Here is a 13,588-nt window from a genome sequence, read left to right as displayed (position 1 = left end):
ATTGATTCAGTAGGACTCCTTATCCATGTAAACGATCATTGTGACATCTGAATTCATTAATTATCTGAAATACACTGCGTGTGCGTGTGATGTTAAATGTTTGAACCAAGGTTAACGGTTAAAGTGTCAGAGAATGGGTGGTGATTTTTTGACGTCCTCCCATGATCTGAAGTGAGCGTGCGTGTTTGTGTTGGTGAAAGTTTAAGGAATGTACAACTGTCGTTTCAGCTCTCTGGTGCTCCCTGCTGGCAGTATCACTATACTGTCCTCATGTTTCACAAAAATAGTTTTGAGAGACGTTGTCAGTTTTTGTATGTTGCTTAAATCCTCCAAAGCGGTTGGCAGTAAACATCAGGTCACGGTACGCCACGGTAGGCCACGGAGGCAATGAGCTCGAGTTGAAAAAGAAAAAGCTTACAGCACCTGGTATTCCCAGGCGGTCTCCCATCCAAGTACTAACCAGGCCCGACCCTGCTTAGCTTCCGAGATCAGACGAGATCGGGCGTGTTCAGGGTGGTATGGCCGTAAGCAATTAGTGCAGGCGCAAAACCAGGTTTTATACAGTAGCACATAAGGAGTGAGAAAGCTGCTGAGGCTCGACGTTACACTTTTACAAAAACAATCATTAGTTAGATATAAACGGCAGTAATTGATTCAGTAGGACTCCTTATCCATGTAAACGATCATTGTGACATCTGAATTCATTAATTATCTGAAATACACTGCGTGTGCGTGTGATGTTAAATGTTTGAACCAAGGTTAACGGTTAAAGTGTCAGAGAATGGGTGGTGATTTTTTGACGTCCTCCCATGATCTGAAGTGAGCGTGCGTGTTTGTGTTGGTGAAAGTTTAAGAAATGTACAACTGTCGGTTCAGCTCTCTGGTGCTCCCTGCTGGCAGTATCACTATACTGTCCTCATGTTTCACAAAAATAGTTTTGAGAGACGTTGTCAGTTTTTGTATGTTGCTTAAATCCTCCAAAGCGGTTGGCAGTAAACATCAGGTCACGGTACGCCACGGTAGGCCACGGAGGCAATGAGCTCGAGTTGAAAAAGAAAAAGCTTACAGCACCTGGTATTCCCAGGCGGTCTCCCATCCAAGTACTAACCAGGCCCGACCCTGCTTAGCTTCCGAGATCAGACGAGATCGGGCGTGTTCAGGGTGGTATGGCCGTAAGCAATTAGTGCAGGCGCAAAACCAGGTTTTATACAGTAGCACATAAGGAGTGAGAAAGCTGCTGAGGCTCGACGTTACACTCTTACAAAAACAATCATTAGTTAGATATAAACGGCAGTAATTGATTCAGTAGGACTCCTTATCCATGTAAACGATCATTGTGACATCTGAATTCATTAATTATCTGAAATACACTGCGTGTGCGTGTGATGTTAAATGTTTGAACCAAGGTTAACGGTTAAAGTGTCAGAGAATGGGTGGTGATTTTTTGACGTCCTCCCATGATCTGAAGTGAGCGTGCGTGTTTGTGTTGGTGAAAGTTTAAGAAATGTACAACTGTCGGTTCAGCTCTCTGGTGCTCCCTGCTGGCAGTATCACTATACTGTCCTCATGTTTCACAAAAATAGTTTTGAGAGACGTTGTCAGTTTTTGTATGTTGCTTAAATCCTCCAAAGCGGTTGGCAGTAAACATCAGGTCACGGTACGCCACGGTAGGCCACGGAGTCAATGAGCTCGAGTTGAAAAAGAAAAAGCTTACAGCACCTGGTATTCCCAGGCGGTCTCCCATCCAAGTACTAACCAGGCCCGACCCTGCTTAGCTTCCGAGATCAGACGAGATCGGGCGTGTTCAGGGTGGTATGGCCGTAAGCAATTAGTGCAGGCGCAAAACCAGGTTTTATACAGTAGCACATAAGGAGTGAGAAAGCTGCTGAGGCTCGACGTTACACTCTTACAAAAACAATCATTAGTTAGATATAAACGGCAGTAATTGATTCAGTAGGACTCCTTATCCATGTAAACGATCATTGTGACATCTGAATTCATTAATTATCTGAAATACACTGCGTGTGCGTGTGATGTTAAATGTTGAACCAAGGTTAACGGTTAAAGTGTCAGAGAATGGGTGGTGATTTTTTGACGTCCTCCCATGATCTGAAGTGAGCGTGCGTGTTTGTGTTGGTGAAAGTTTAAGAAATGTACAACTGTCGGTTCAGCTCTCTGGTGCTCCCTGCTGGCAGTATCACTATACTGTCCTCATGTTTCACAAAAATAGTTTTGAGAGACGTTGTCAGTTTTTGTATGTTGCTTAAATCCTCCAAAGCGGTTGGCAGTAAACATCAGGTCACGGTACGCCACGGTAGGCCACGGAGTCAATGAGCTCGAGTTGAAAAAGAAAAAGCTTACAGCACCTGGTATTCCCAGGCGGTCTCCCATCCAAGTACTAACCAGGCCCGACCCTGCTTAGCTTCCGAGATCAGACGAGATCGGGCGTGTTCAGGGTGGTATGGCCGTAAGCAATTAGTGCAGGCGCAAAACCAGGTTTTATACAGTAGCACATAAGGAGTGAGAAAGCTGCTGAGGCTTCGACGTTACACTTTTACAAAAACAATCATTAGTTAGATATAAACGGCAGTAATTGATTCAGTAGGACTCCTTATCCATGTAAACGATCATTGTGACATCTGAATTCATTAATTATCTGAAATACACTGCGTGTGCGTGTGATGTTAAATGTTTGAACCAAGGTTAACGGTTAAAGTGTCAGAGAATGGGTGGTGATTTTTTGACGTCCTCCCATGATCTGAAGTGAGCGTGCGTGTTTGTGTTGGTGAAAGTTTAAGAAATGTACAACTGTCGGTTCAGCTCTCTGGTGCTCCCTGCTGGCAGTATCACTATACTGTCCTCATGTTTCACAAAAATAGTTTTGAGAGACGTTGTCAGTTTTTGTATGTTGCTTAAATCCTCCAAAGCGGTTGGCAGTAAACATCAGGTCACGGTACGCCACGGTAGGCCACGGAGTCAATGAGCTCGAGTTGAAAAAGAAAAAGCTTACAGCACCTGGTATTCCCAGGCGGTCTCCCATCCAAGTACTAACCAGGCCCGACCCTGCTTAGCTTCCGAGATCAGACGAGATCGGGCGTGTTCAGGGTGGTATGGCCGTAAGCAATTAGTGCAGGCGCAAAACCAGGTTTTATACAGTAGCACATAAGGAGTGAGAAAGCTGCTGAGGCTTGACGTTACACTTTTACAAAAACAATCATTAGTTAGATATAAACGGCAGTAATTGATTCAGTAGGACTCCTTATCCATGTAAACGATCATTGTGACATCTGAATTCATTAATTATCTGAAATACACTGCGTGTGCGTGTGATGTTAAATGTTTGAACCAAGGTTAACGGTTAAAGTGTCAGAGAATGGGTGGTGATTTTTTGACGTCCTCCCATGATCTGAAGTGAGCGTGCGTGTTTGTGTTGGTGAAAGTTTAAGAAATGTACAACTGTCGTTTCAGCTCTCTGGTGCTCCCTGCTGGCAGTATCACTATACTGTCCTCATGTTTCACAAAAATAGTTTTGAGAGACGTTGTCAGTTTTTGTATGTTGCTTAAATCCTCCAAAGCGGTTGGCAGTAAACATCAGGTCACGGTACGCCACGGTAGGCCACGGAGGCAATGAGCTCGAGTTGAAAAAGAAAAAGCTTACAGCACCTGGTATTCCCAGGCGGTCTCCCATCCAAGTACTAACCAGGCCCGACCCTGCTTAGCTTCCGAGATCAGACGAGATCGGGCGTGTTCAGGGTGGTATGGCCGTAAGCAATTAGTGCAGGCGCAAAACCAGGTTTTATACAGTAGCACATAAGGAGTGAGAAAGCTGCTGAGGCTTGACGTTACACTTTTACAAAAACAATCATTAGTTAGATATAAACGGCAGTAATTGATTCAGTAGGACTCCTTATCCATGTAAACGATCATTGTGACATCTGAATTCATTAATTATCTGAAATACACTGCGTGTGCGTGTGATGTTAAATGTTTGAACCAAGGTTAACGGTTAAAGTGTCAGAGAATGGGTGGTGATTTTTTGACGTCCTCCCATGATCTGAAGTGAGCGTGCGTGTTTGTGTTGGTGAAAGTTTAAGAAATGTACAACTGTCGTTTCAGCTCTCTGGTGCTCCCTGCTGGCAGTATCACTATACTGTCCTCATGTTTCACAAAAATAGTTTTGAGAGACGTTGTCAGTTTTTGTATGTTGCTTAAATCCTCCAAAGCGGTTGGCAGTAAACATCAGGTCACGGTACGCCACGGTAGGCCACGGAGTCAATGAGCTCGAGTTGAAAAAGAAAAAGCTTACAGCACCTGGTATTCCCAGGCGGTCTCCCATCCAAGTACTAACCAGGCCCGACCCTGCTTAGCTTCCGAGATCAGACGAGATCGGGCGTGTTCAGGGTGGTATGGCCGTAAGCAATTAGTGCAGGCGCAAAACCAGGTTTTATACAGTAGCACATAAGGAGTGAGAAAGCTGCTGAGGCTCGACGTTACACTCTTACAAAAACAATCATTAGTTAGATATAAACGGCAGTAATTGATTCAGTAGGACTCCTTATCCATGTAAACGATCATTGTGACATCTGAATTCATTAATTATCTGAAATACACTGCGTGTGCGTGTGATGTTAAATGTTTGAACCAAGGTTAACGGTTAAAGTGTCAGAGAATGGGTGGTGATTTTTTGACGTCCTCCCATGATCTGAAGTGAGCGTGCGTGTTTGTGTTGGTGAAAGTTTAAGAAATGTACAACTGTCGGTTCAGCTCTCTGGTGCTCCCTGCTGGCAGTATCACTATACTGTCCTCATGTTTACACAAAAATAGTTTTGAGAGACGTTGTCAGTTTTTGTATGTTGCTTAAATCCTCCAAAGCGGTTGGCAGTAAACATCAGGTCACGGTACGCCACGGTAGGCCACGGAGTCAATGAGCTCGAGTTGAAAAAGAAAAAGCTTACAGCACCTGGTATTCCCAGGCGGTCTCCCATCCAAGTACTAACCAGGCCCGACCCTGCTTAGCTTCCATGATCAGACGAGATCGGGCGTGTTCAGGGTGGTATGGCCGTAAGCAATTAGTGCAGGCGCAAAACCAGGTTTTATACAGTAGCACATAAGGAGTGAGAAAGCTGCTGAGGCTCGACGTTACACTCTTACAAAAACAATCATTAGTTAGATATAAACGGCAGTAATTGATTCAGTAGGACTCCTTATCCATGTAAACGATCATTGTGACATCTGAATTCATTAATTATCTGAAATACACTGCGTGTGCGTGTGATGTTAAATGTTTGAACCAAGGTTAACGGTTAAAGTGTCAGAGAATGGGTGGTGATTTTTTGACGTCCTCCCATGATCTGAAGTGAGCGTGCGTGTTTGTGTTGGTGAAAGTTTAAGAAATGTACAACTGTCGGTTCAGCTCTCTGGTGCTCCCTGCTGGCAGTATCACTATACTGTCCTCATGTTTCACAAAAATAGTTTTGAGAGACGTTGTCAGTTTTTGTATGTTGCTTAAATCCTCCAAAGCGGTTGGCAGTAAACATCAGGTCACGGTACGCCACGGTAGGCCACGGAGTCAATGAGCTCGAGTTGAAAAAGAAAAAGCTTACAGCACCTGGTATTCCCAGGCAGGTCTCCCATCCAAGTACTAACCAGGCCCGACCCTGCTTAGCTTCCGAGATCAGACGAGATCGGGCGTGTTCAGGGTGGTATGGCCGTAAGCAATTAGTGCAGGCGCAAAACCAGGTTTTATACAGTAGCACATAAGGAGTGAGAAAGCTGCTGAGGCTCGACGTTACACTTTTACAAAAACAATCATTAGTTAGATATAAACGGCAGTAATTGATTCAGTAGGACTCCTTATCCATGTAAACGATCATTGTGACATCTGAATTCATTAATTATCTGAAATACACTGCGTGTGCGTGTGATGTTAAATGTTTGAACCAAGGTTAACGGTTAAAGTGTCAGAGAATGGGTGGTGATTTTTTGACGTCCTCCCATGATCTGAAGTGAGCGTGCGTGTTTGTGTTGGTGAAAGTTTAAGAAATGTACAACTGTCGTTTCAGCTCTCTGGTGCTCCCTGCTGGCAGTATCACTATACTGTCCTCATGTTTCACAAAAATAGTTTTGAGAGACGTTGTCAGTTTTTGTATGTTGCTTAAATCCTCCAAAGCGGTTGGCAGTAAACATCAGGTCACGGTACGCCACGGTAGGCCACGGAGTCAATGAGCTCGAGTTGAAAAAGAAAAAGCTTACAGCACCTGGTATTCCCAGGCGGTCTCCCATCCAAGTACTAACCAGGCCCGACCCTGCTTAGCTTCCGAGATCAGACGAGATCGGGCGTGTTCAGGGTGGTATGGCCGTAAGCAATTAGTGCAGGCGCAAAACCAGGTTTTATACAGTAGCACATAAGGAGTGAGAAAGCTGCTGAGGCTCGACGTTACACTCTTACAAAAACAATCATTAGTTAGATATAAACGGCAGTAATTGATTCAGTAGGACTCCTTATCCATGTAAACGATCATTGTGACATCTGAATTCATTAATTATCTGAAATACACTGCGTGTGCGTGTGATGTTAAATGTTTGAACCAAGGTTAACGGTTAAAGTGTCAGAGAATGGGTGGTGATTTTTTGACGTCCTCCCATGATCTGAAGTGAGCGTGCGTGTTTGTGTTGGTGAAAGTTTAAGAAATGTACAACTGTCGGTTCAGCTCTCTGGTGCTCCCTGCTGGCAGTATCACTATACTGTCCTCATGTTTCACAAAAATAGTTTTGAGAGACGTTGTCAGTTTTTGTATGTTGCTTAAATCCTCCAAAGCGGTTGGCATGTAAACATCAGGTCACGGTACGCCACGGTAGGCCACGGAGTCAATGAGCTCGAGTTGAAAAAGAAAAAGCTTACAGCACCTGGTATTCCCAGGCGGTCTCCCATCCAAGTACTAACCAGGCCCGACCCTGCTTAGCTTCCGAGATTCAGACGAGATCGGGCGTGTTCAGGGTGGTATGGCCGTAAGCAATTAGTGCAGGCGCAAAACCAGGTTTTATACAGTAGCACATAAGGAGTGAGAAAGCTGCTGAGGCTCGACGTTACACTTTTACAAAAACAATCATTAGTTAGATATAAACGGCAGTAATTGATTCAGTAGGACTCCTTATCCATGTAAACGATCATTGTGACATCTGAATTCATTAATTATCTGAAATACACTGCGTGTGCGTGTGATGTTAAATGTTTGAACCAAGGTTAACGGTTAAAGTGTCAGAGAATGGGTGGTGATTTTTTGACGTCCTCCCATGATCTGAAGTGAGCGTGCGTGTTTGTGTTGGTGAAAGTTTAAGAAATGTACAGCTGTCGGTTCAGCTCTCTGGTGCTCCCTGCTGGCAGTATCACTATACTGTCCTCATGTTTCACAAAAACAGTTTTGAGAGACGTTGTCAGTTTTTGTATGTTGCTTAAATCCTCCAAAGCGGTTGGCAGTAAACATCAGGTCACGGTACGCCACGGTAGGCCACGGAGTCAATGAGCTCGAGTTGAAAAAGAAAAAGCTTACAGCACCTGGTATTCCCAGGCGGTCTCCCATCCAAGTACTAACCAGGCCCGACCCTGCTTAGCTTCCGAGTTCAGACGAGATCGGGCGTGTTCAGGGTGGTATGGCCGTAAGCAATTAGTGCAGGCGCAAAACCAGGTTTTATACAGTAGCACATAAGGAGTGAGAAAGCTGCTGAGGCTTGACGTTACACTTTTACAAAAACAATCATTAGTTAGATATAAACGGCAGTAATTGATTCAGTAGGACTCCTTATCCATGTAAACGATCATTGTGACATCTGAATTCATTAATTATCTGAAATACACTGCGTGTGCGTGTGATGTTAAATGTTTGAACCAAGGTTAACGGTTAAAGTGTCAGAGAATGGGTGGTGATTTTTTGACGTCCTCCCATGATCTGAAGTGAGCGTGCGTGTTTGTGTTGGTGAAAGTTTAAGAAATATACAACTGTCGTTTCAGCTCTCTGGTGCTCCCTGCTGGCAGTATCACTATACTGTCCTCATGTTTCACAAAAATAGTTTTGAGAGACGTTGTCAGTTTTTGTATGTTGCTTAAATCCTCCAAAGCGGTTGGCAGTAAACATCAGGTCACGGTACACCACGGTAGGCCACGGAGGCAATGAGCTCGAGTTGAAAAAGAAAATGCTTACAGCACCTGGTATTCCCAGGCGGTCTCCCATCCAAGTACTAACCAGGCCCGACCCTGCTTAGCTTCCGAGATCAGACGAGATCAGGCGTGTTCAGGTTGGTATTGCCGCAAGCAATTAGTGCAGGCGCAAAACCAGATTTTATACAGTAGCACATAAGGAGTGAGAAAGCTGCTGAGGCTTGACGTTACACTTTTACAAAAACAATCATTAGTTAGATATAAACGGCAGTAATTGATTCAGTAGGACTCCTTATCCATGTAAACGATCATTGTGACATCTGAATTCATTAATTATCTGAAATACACTGCGTGAGCGTGTGATGTTAAATGTTTGAACCAAGGTTAACGGTTAAAGTGTCAGAGAATGGGTGGTGATTTTTTGACGTCCTCCCATGATCTGAAGTGAGCGTGCGTGTTTGTGTTGGTGAAAGTTTAAGAAATGTACAACTGTCGGTTCAGCTCTCTGGTGCTCCCTGCTGGCAGTATCACTATACTGTCCTCATGTTTCACAAAAATAGTTTTGAGAGACGTTGTCAGTTTTTGTATGTTGCTTAAATCCTCCAAAGCGGTTGGCAGTAAACATCAGGTCACGGTACGCCACGGAGTCAATGAGCTCGAGTTGAAAAAGAAAAAGCTTACAGCACCTGGTATTCCCAGGCGGTCTCCCATCCAAGTACTAACCAGGCCCGACCCTGCTTAGCTTCCGAGATCAGACGAGATCGGGCGAGTTCAGGGTGGTATGGCCGTAAGCAAATAGTGCAGGCGCAAAACCAGGTTTTATACAGTAGCACATAAGGAGTGAGAAAGCTGCTGAGGCTCGACGTTACACTTTTAAAAAAACAATCATTAGTTAGATATAAACGGCAGTAATTGATTCAGTAGGACTCCTTATCCATGTAAACGATCATTGTGACATCTGAATTCATTAATTATCTGAAATACACTGCGTGTGCGTGTGATGTTAAATGTTTGAACCAAGGTTAAGGGTTAAAGTGTCAGAGAATGGGTGGTGATTTTTTGACGTCCTCCCATGATCTGAAGTGAGCGTGCGTGTTTGTGTTGGTGAAAGTTTAAGAAATGTACAACTGTCGGTTCAGCTCTCTGGTGCTCCCTGCTGGCAGTATCACTATACTGTCCTCATGTTTCACAAAAACAGTTTTGAGAGACGTTGTCAGTTTTTGTATGTTGCTTAAATCCTCCAAAGCGGTTGGCAGTAAACATCAGGTCACGGTACGCCACGGTAGGCCACGGAGGCAATGAGCTCGAGTTGAAAAAGAAATAGCTTACAGCACCTGGTATTCCCAGGCGGTCTCCCATCCAAGTACTAACCATGCCCGACCCTGCTTAGCTTCCGAGATCAAACGAGATCGGGCGTGTTCAGGGTGGTATGGCCGTAAGCAATTAGTGCAGGCGCAAAACCAGGTTTTATACAGTAGCACATAAGGAGTGAGAAAGCTGCTGAGGCTCGACGTTACACTTTTACAAAAACAATCATTAGTTAGATATAAACGGCAGTAATTGATTCAGTAGGACTCCTTATCCATGTAAACGATCATTGTGACATCTGAATTCATTAATTATCTGAAATACACTGCGTGTGCGTGTGATGTTAAATGTTTGAACCAAGGTTAACGGTTAAAGTGTCAGAGAATGGGTGGTGATTTTTTGACGTCCTCCCATGATCTGAAGTGAGCGTGCGTGTTTGTGTTGGTGAAAGTTTAAGAAATGTACAACTGTCGGTTCAGCTCTCTGGTGCTCCCTGCTGGCAGTATCACTATACTGTCCTCATGTTTCACAAAAATAGTTTTGAGAGACGTTGTCAGTTTTTGTATGTTGCTTAAATCCTCCAAAGCGGTTGGCAGTAAACATCAGGTCACGGTACGCCACGGAGTCAATGAGCTCGAGTTGAAAAAGAAAAAGCTTACAGCACCTGGTATTCCCAGGCGGTCTCCCATCCAAGTACTAACCAGGCCCGACCCTGCTTAGCTTCCGAGATCAGACGAGATCGGGCTTGTTCAGGGTGGTATGGCCTTAAGCAATTAATGCAGGCGCAAAACCAGGTTTTATACAGTAGGAGTGAGAAAGCTGCTGAGGCTCGACGTTACACTTTTAGAAAAAAAAACATTAGTTAGATATAAACGGCAGTAATTGATTCAGTAGGACTCCTTATCCATGTAAACGATCATTGTGACATCTGAATTCATTAATTATCTGAAATACACTGCGTGTGCGTGTGATGTTAAATGTTTGAACCAAGGTTAACGGTTAAAGTGTCAGAGAATGGGTGGTGATTTTTTGACGTCCTCCCATGATCTGAAGTGAGCGTGCGTGTTTGTGTTGGTGAAAGTTTAAGAAATGTACAACTGTCGTTTCAGCTCTCTGGTGCTCCCTGCTGGCAGTATCACTATACTGTCCTCATGTTTCACAAAAATAGTTTTGAGAGACGTTGTCAGTCTTTGTATGTTGCTTAAATCCTCCAAAGCGGTTGGCAGTAAACATCAGGTCACGGTAGGTCACAGTAGGCCACGGAGGCAATGAGCTCGAGTTGAAAAAGGAAAAGCTTACAGCACCTTGTATTCCCAGGCGGTCTCCCATCCATGTACTAATCAGGCCCGACCCTGCTTAGCTTCCGAGATCAGACGAGATCAGGCGTGTTCAGGGTGGTATGGCCGTAAGCAATTAGTGCAGGCGCAAAACCAGGTTTTATACAGTAGCACATAAGGAGTGAGAAAGCTGCTGAGGCTCGACGTTACACTTTTACAAAAACAATCATTAGTTAGATATAAACGGCAGTAATTGATTCAGTAGGACTCCTTATCCATGTAAACGATCATTGTGACATCTGAATTCATTAATTATCTGAAATACACTGCGTGTGCGTGTGATGTTAAATGTTTGAACCAAGGTTAACGGTTAAAGTGTCAGAGAATGGGTGGTGATTTTTTGACGTCCTCCCATGATCTGAAGTGAGCGTGCGTGTTTGTGTTGGTGAAAGTTTAAGAAATGTACAACTGTCGGTTCAGCTCTCTGGTGCTCCCTGCTGGCAGTATCACTATACTGTCCTCATGTTTCACAAAAATAGTTTTGAGAGACGTTGTCAGTTTTTGTATGTTGCTTAAATCCTCCAAAGCGGTTGGCAGTAAACATCAGGTCACGGTACGCCACGGAGTCAATGAGCTCGAGTTGAAAAAGAAAATGCTTACAGCACCTGGTATTCCCAGGCGGTCTCCCATCCAAGTACTAACCAGGCCCGACCCTGCTTAGCTTCCGAGATCAGACGAGATCGGGCTTGTTCAGGGTGGTATGGCCGTAAGCAATTAATGCAGGCGCAAAACCAGGTTTTATACAGTAGGAGTGAGAAAGCTGCTGAGGCTCGACGTTACACTTTTAGAAAAAAAAACATTAGTTAGATATAAACGGCAGTAATTGATTCAGTAGGACTCCTTATCCATGTAAACGATCATTGTGACATCTGAATTCATTAATTATCTGAAATACACTGCGTGTGCGTGTGATGTTAAATGTTTGAACCAAGGTTAACGGTTAAAGTGTCAGAGAATGGGTGGTGATTTTTTGACGTCCTCCCATGATCTGAAGTGAGCGTGCGTGTTTGTGTTGGTGAAAGTTTAAGAAATGTACAACTGTCGTTTCAGCTCTCTGGTGCTCCCTGCTGGCAGTATCACTATACTGTCCTCATGTTTCACAAAAATAGTTTTGAGAGACGTTGTCAGTCTTTGTATGTTGCTTAAATCCTCCAAAGCGGTTGGCAGTAAACATCAGGTCACGGTAGGTCACAGTAGGCCACGGAGGCAATGAGCTCGAGTTGAAAAAGGAAAAGCTTACAGCACCTGGTATTCCCAGGCGGTCTCCCATCCAAGTACTAATCAGGCCCGACCCTGCTTAGCTTCCGAGATCAGACGAGATCGGGCGTGTTCAGGGTGGTATGGCCGTAAGCAATTAGAGCAGGCGCAAAACCAGGTTTTATACAGTAGCACATAATGGTGCGAACACACCAAGCGCGTACCTCGCGTACCATGTACGCGCGTAACGCACCTAAAATGTTGCTTGACCATTTTGTGTCAAAAATGGTCAGATACGCGCGTACGCATACGCGCGTAGATGAGACCGCCCAAACCCCCCCCCCCCCCCCCCCCAGCCTGTGGCTGCGCTGGATTTAGGAGTCCGAGGAAGGAAACCCAAACGCCGCTGTGTTTGGGTAGATGATAGAGCTTGGATCGGGTTAGATTAAATAATCTCGGATATAAATAACAATAATCGGGTTAAATAACTTCACATGGTGTGTCTGGTGTGTTTCCAGCATTCGTAGTGTTGATCAGCAGAGAAATAGTCCGCCAAGACGTTGAGGTTGCTTAGCAATCAGAGACTCTGTCCATGCAAGTGAACGGAGCGTTCACTCTTCGTCATAACTATCAAACCAAACATCCTTCACATTCACCGAGCGAACATTATGAAAGTAAAATGCACATTTCTCGCTAGAAATGTTTCCATAAACGCATTTAATGGCGTAACTATGTTACTATTTCCACCCAGAATAAAGAAAGTTGCCGGCCGTGGCTGCCATGGACATGGCTGCGCTGGAGTCCGAGGTAGGAAACCCAAACGCCGTGGTGTTTGGGTGATAGAGTTTAGATCGGATTAGATTAAATAATATCGGATATAAATAACAATAATCTGGTTAAATAACTTCACATGGTGTGTCTGGTGTGTTTCCAGCATTCGTAGTGTTGATCAGCAGATATATAGTCCGCCAAGACGTTGAGGTTGCTTAGTAACCAGAGACTCTGTCCATGCAAGTGAACGGAGCGTTCCCTCTTCGTCATAACTATCAAACCAAACATCCTTCACATTCACCGAGCGAACATTATGAAAGTAAAATGCACATTTCTCGCTAAAAATGTTTCCATAAAAGCATTTAATGGCGTAACTATGTTACTATTTCCACACAGAATAAAGAAAGATGTCGGCCGTATGCTTCTGTCCAAGATCACTACTCTCTGCCAGTGACGTCGGGTCAAGCTCAACGCTGATTGGCTATTGCGGCGCGTATGAGCGTAAAAAGTTCAATTTTTTGAACTCCTCGCGTACGCGCGTATATGTACGCGCGTATATGTACGCGCGTATATGTACGCGCGTATATGTACGCGCGTATATGTACGCGCGTATATGTACGCGCGTATATGTACGCGCGTATATGTACGCGCCTCATACGCCCCTAACGCGAGTAAAATGTTGCTTTACGCGTGTACGCGTCTCATACGCGCGTAAACCAATGGTTCCCTATGGAAAAATTGCCAATTTTATACGCGTCGTACGCGAGTAACGCGCTTGGTGTGTTCGCACCTTAAGGAGTGAGAAAGCTGCTGAGGCTCG

At 44.5% G+C, this 13,588-nt stretch overlaps 19 non-coding genes across 19 annotated transcripts; all 19 read right to left on the bottom strand.

Moving 5' to 3' along the window:
- Positions 1-411: 411 nt before the first annotated feature.
- On the bottom strand, positions 412-530 carry LOC130399060 (5S ribosomal RNA). The gene has a single exon (XR_008901593.1). It is a non-coding gene; the product is annotated as a 5S ribosomal RNA (ribosomal RNA).
- Positions 531-1,059: 529 nt separating this feature from the next.
- Positions 1,060-1,178, bottom strand: LOC130399059 (5S ribosomal RNA). Its single transcript, XR_008901592.1, has one exon. It is a non-coding gene; the product is annotated as a 5S ribosomal RNA (ribosomal RNA).
- Positions 1,179-1,707: 529 nt separating this feature from the next.
- On the bottom strand, positions 1,708-1,826 carry LOC130399058 (5S ribosomal RNA). The gene has a single exon (XR_008901591.1). It is a non-coding gene; the product is annotated as a 5S ribosomal RNA (ribosomal RNA).
- Positions 1,827-2,354: 528 nt separating this feature from the next.
- LOC130399056 (5S ribosomal RNA) lies at positions 2,355-2,473 on the bottom strand. The gene has a single exon (XR_008901590.1). It is a non-coding gene; the product is annotated as a 5S ribosomal RNA (ribosomal RNA).
- Positions 2,474-3,003: 530 nt separating this feature from the next.
- On the bottom strand, positions 3,004-3,122 carry LOC130399055 (5S ribosomal RNA). Its single transcript, XR_008901589.1, has one exon. It is a non-coding gene; the product is annotated as a 5S ribosomal RNA (ribosomal RNA).
- Positions 3,123-3,651: 529 nt separating this feature from the next.
- LOC130399053 (5S ribosomal RNA) lies at positions 3,652-3,770 on the bottom strand. Its single transcript, XR_008901587.1, has one exon. It is a non-coding gene; the product is annotated as a 5S ribosomal RNA (ribosomal RNA).
- A 529-nt stretch (positions 3,771-4,299) lies between these two features.
- LOC130399052 (5S ribosomal RNA) lies at positions 4,300-4,418 on the bottom strand. The gene has a single exon (XR_008901586.1). It is a non-coding gene; the product is annotated as a 5S ribosomal RNA (ribosomal RNA).
- Positions 4,419-4,948: 530 nt separating this feature from the next.
- Positions 4,949-5,067, bottom strand: LOC130394562 (5S ribosomal RNA). Its single transcript, XR_008897708.1, has one exon. It is a non-coding gene; the product is annotated as a 5S ribosomal RNA (ribosomal RNA).
- Positions 5,068-5,596: 529 nt separating this feature from the next.
- LOC130400936 (5S ribosomal RNA) lies at positions 5,597-5,716 on the bottom strand. The gene has a single exon (XR_008903404.1). It is a non-coding gene; the product is annotated as a 5S ribosomal RNA (ribosomal RNA).
- Positions 5,717-6,245: 529 nt separating this feature from the next.
- LOC130399050 (5S ribosomal RNA) lies at positions 6,246-6,364 on the bottom strand. Its single transcript, XR_008901585.1, has one exon. It is a non-coding gene; the product is annotated as a 5S ribosomal RNA (ribosomal RNA).
- A 530-nt stretch (positions 6,365-6,894) lies between these two features.
- LOC130400776 (5S ribosomal RNA) lies at positions 6,895-7,014 on the bottom strand. The gene has a single exon (XR_008903249.1). It is a non-coding gene; the product is annotated as a 5S ribosomal RNA (ribosomal RNA).
- A 529-nt stretch (positions 7,015-7,543) lies between these two features.
- On the bottom strand, positions 7,544-7,662 carry LOC130400969 (5S ribosomal RNA). Its single transcript, XR_008903435.1, has one exon. It is a non-coding gene; the product is annotated as a 5S ribosomal RNA (ribosomal RNA).
- A 529-nt stretch (positions 7,663-8,191) lies between these two features.
- On the bottom strand, positions 8,192-8,310 carry LOC130395114 (5S ribosomal RNA). The gene has a single exon (XR_008898208.1). It is a non-coding gene; the product is annotated as a 5S ribosomal RNA (ribosomal RNA).
- A 519-nt stretch (positions 8,311-8,829) lies between these two features.
- LOC130399827 (5S ribosomal RNA) lies at positions 8,830-8,948 on the bottom strand. The gene has a single exon (XR_008902324.1). It is a non-coding gene; the product is annotated as a 5S ribosomal RNA (ribosomal RNA).
- A 529-nt stretch (positions 8,949-9,477) lies between these two features.
- On the bottom strand, positions 9,478-9,596 carry LOC130400920 (5S ribosomal RNA). Its single transcript, XR_008903388.1, has one exon. It is a non-coding gene; the product is annotated as a 5S ribosomal RNA (ribosomal RNA).
- A 519-nt stretch (positions 9,597-10,115) lies between these two features.
- Positions 10,116-10,234, bottom strand: LOC130394735 (5S ribosomal RNA). Its single transcript, XR_008897865.1, has one exon. It is a non-coding gene; the product is annotated as a 5S ribosomal RNA (ribosomal RNA).
- A 521-nt stretch (positions 10,235-10,755) lies between these two features.
- On the bottom strand, positions 10,756-10,874 carry LOC130395342 (5S ribosomal RNA). The gene has a single exon (XR_008898411.1). It is a non-coding gene; the product is annotated as a 5S ribosomal RNA (ribosomal RNA).
- A 519-nt stretch (positions 10,875-11,393) lies between these two features.
- Positions 11,394-11,512, bottom strand: LOC130400681 (5S ribosomal RNA). The gene has a single exon (XR_008903158.1). It is a non-coding gene; the product is annotated as a 5S ribosomal RNA (ribosomal RNA).
- A 521-nt stretch (positions 11,513-12,033) lies between these two features.
- Positions 12,034-12,152, bottom strand: LOC130399649 (5S ribosomal RNA). Its single transcript, XR_008902152.1, has one exon. It is a non-coding gene; the product is annotated as a 5S ribosomal RNA (ribosomal RNA).
- Between the last annotated feature and the right edge of the window lie 1,436 nt (positions 12,153-13,588).

This window comes from Gadus chalcogrammus, chromosome 12 (genome assembly GCF_026213295.1).
Source record: "Gadus chalcogrammus isolate NIFS_2021 chromosome 12, NIFS_Gcha_1.0, whole genome shotgun sequence".
NCBI classification, from domain to species: domain Eukaryota; kingdom Metazoa; phylum Chordata; class Actinopteri; order Gadiformes; family Gadidae; genus Gadus; species Gadus chalcogrammus.
The sequence above is the reverse complement of the archived record's forward strand: the minus strand, read 5'-3'. Positions and strand labels throughout refer to the sequence as shown.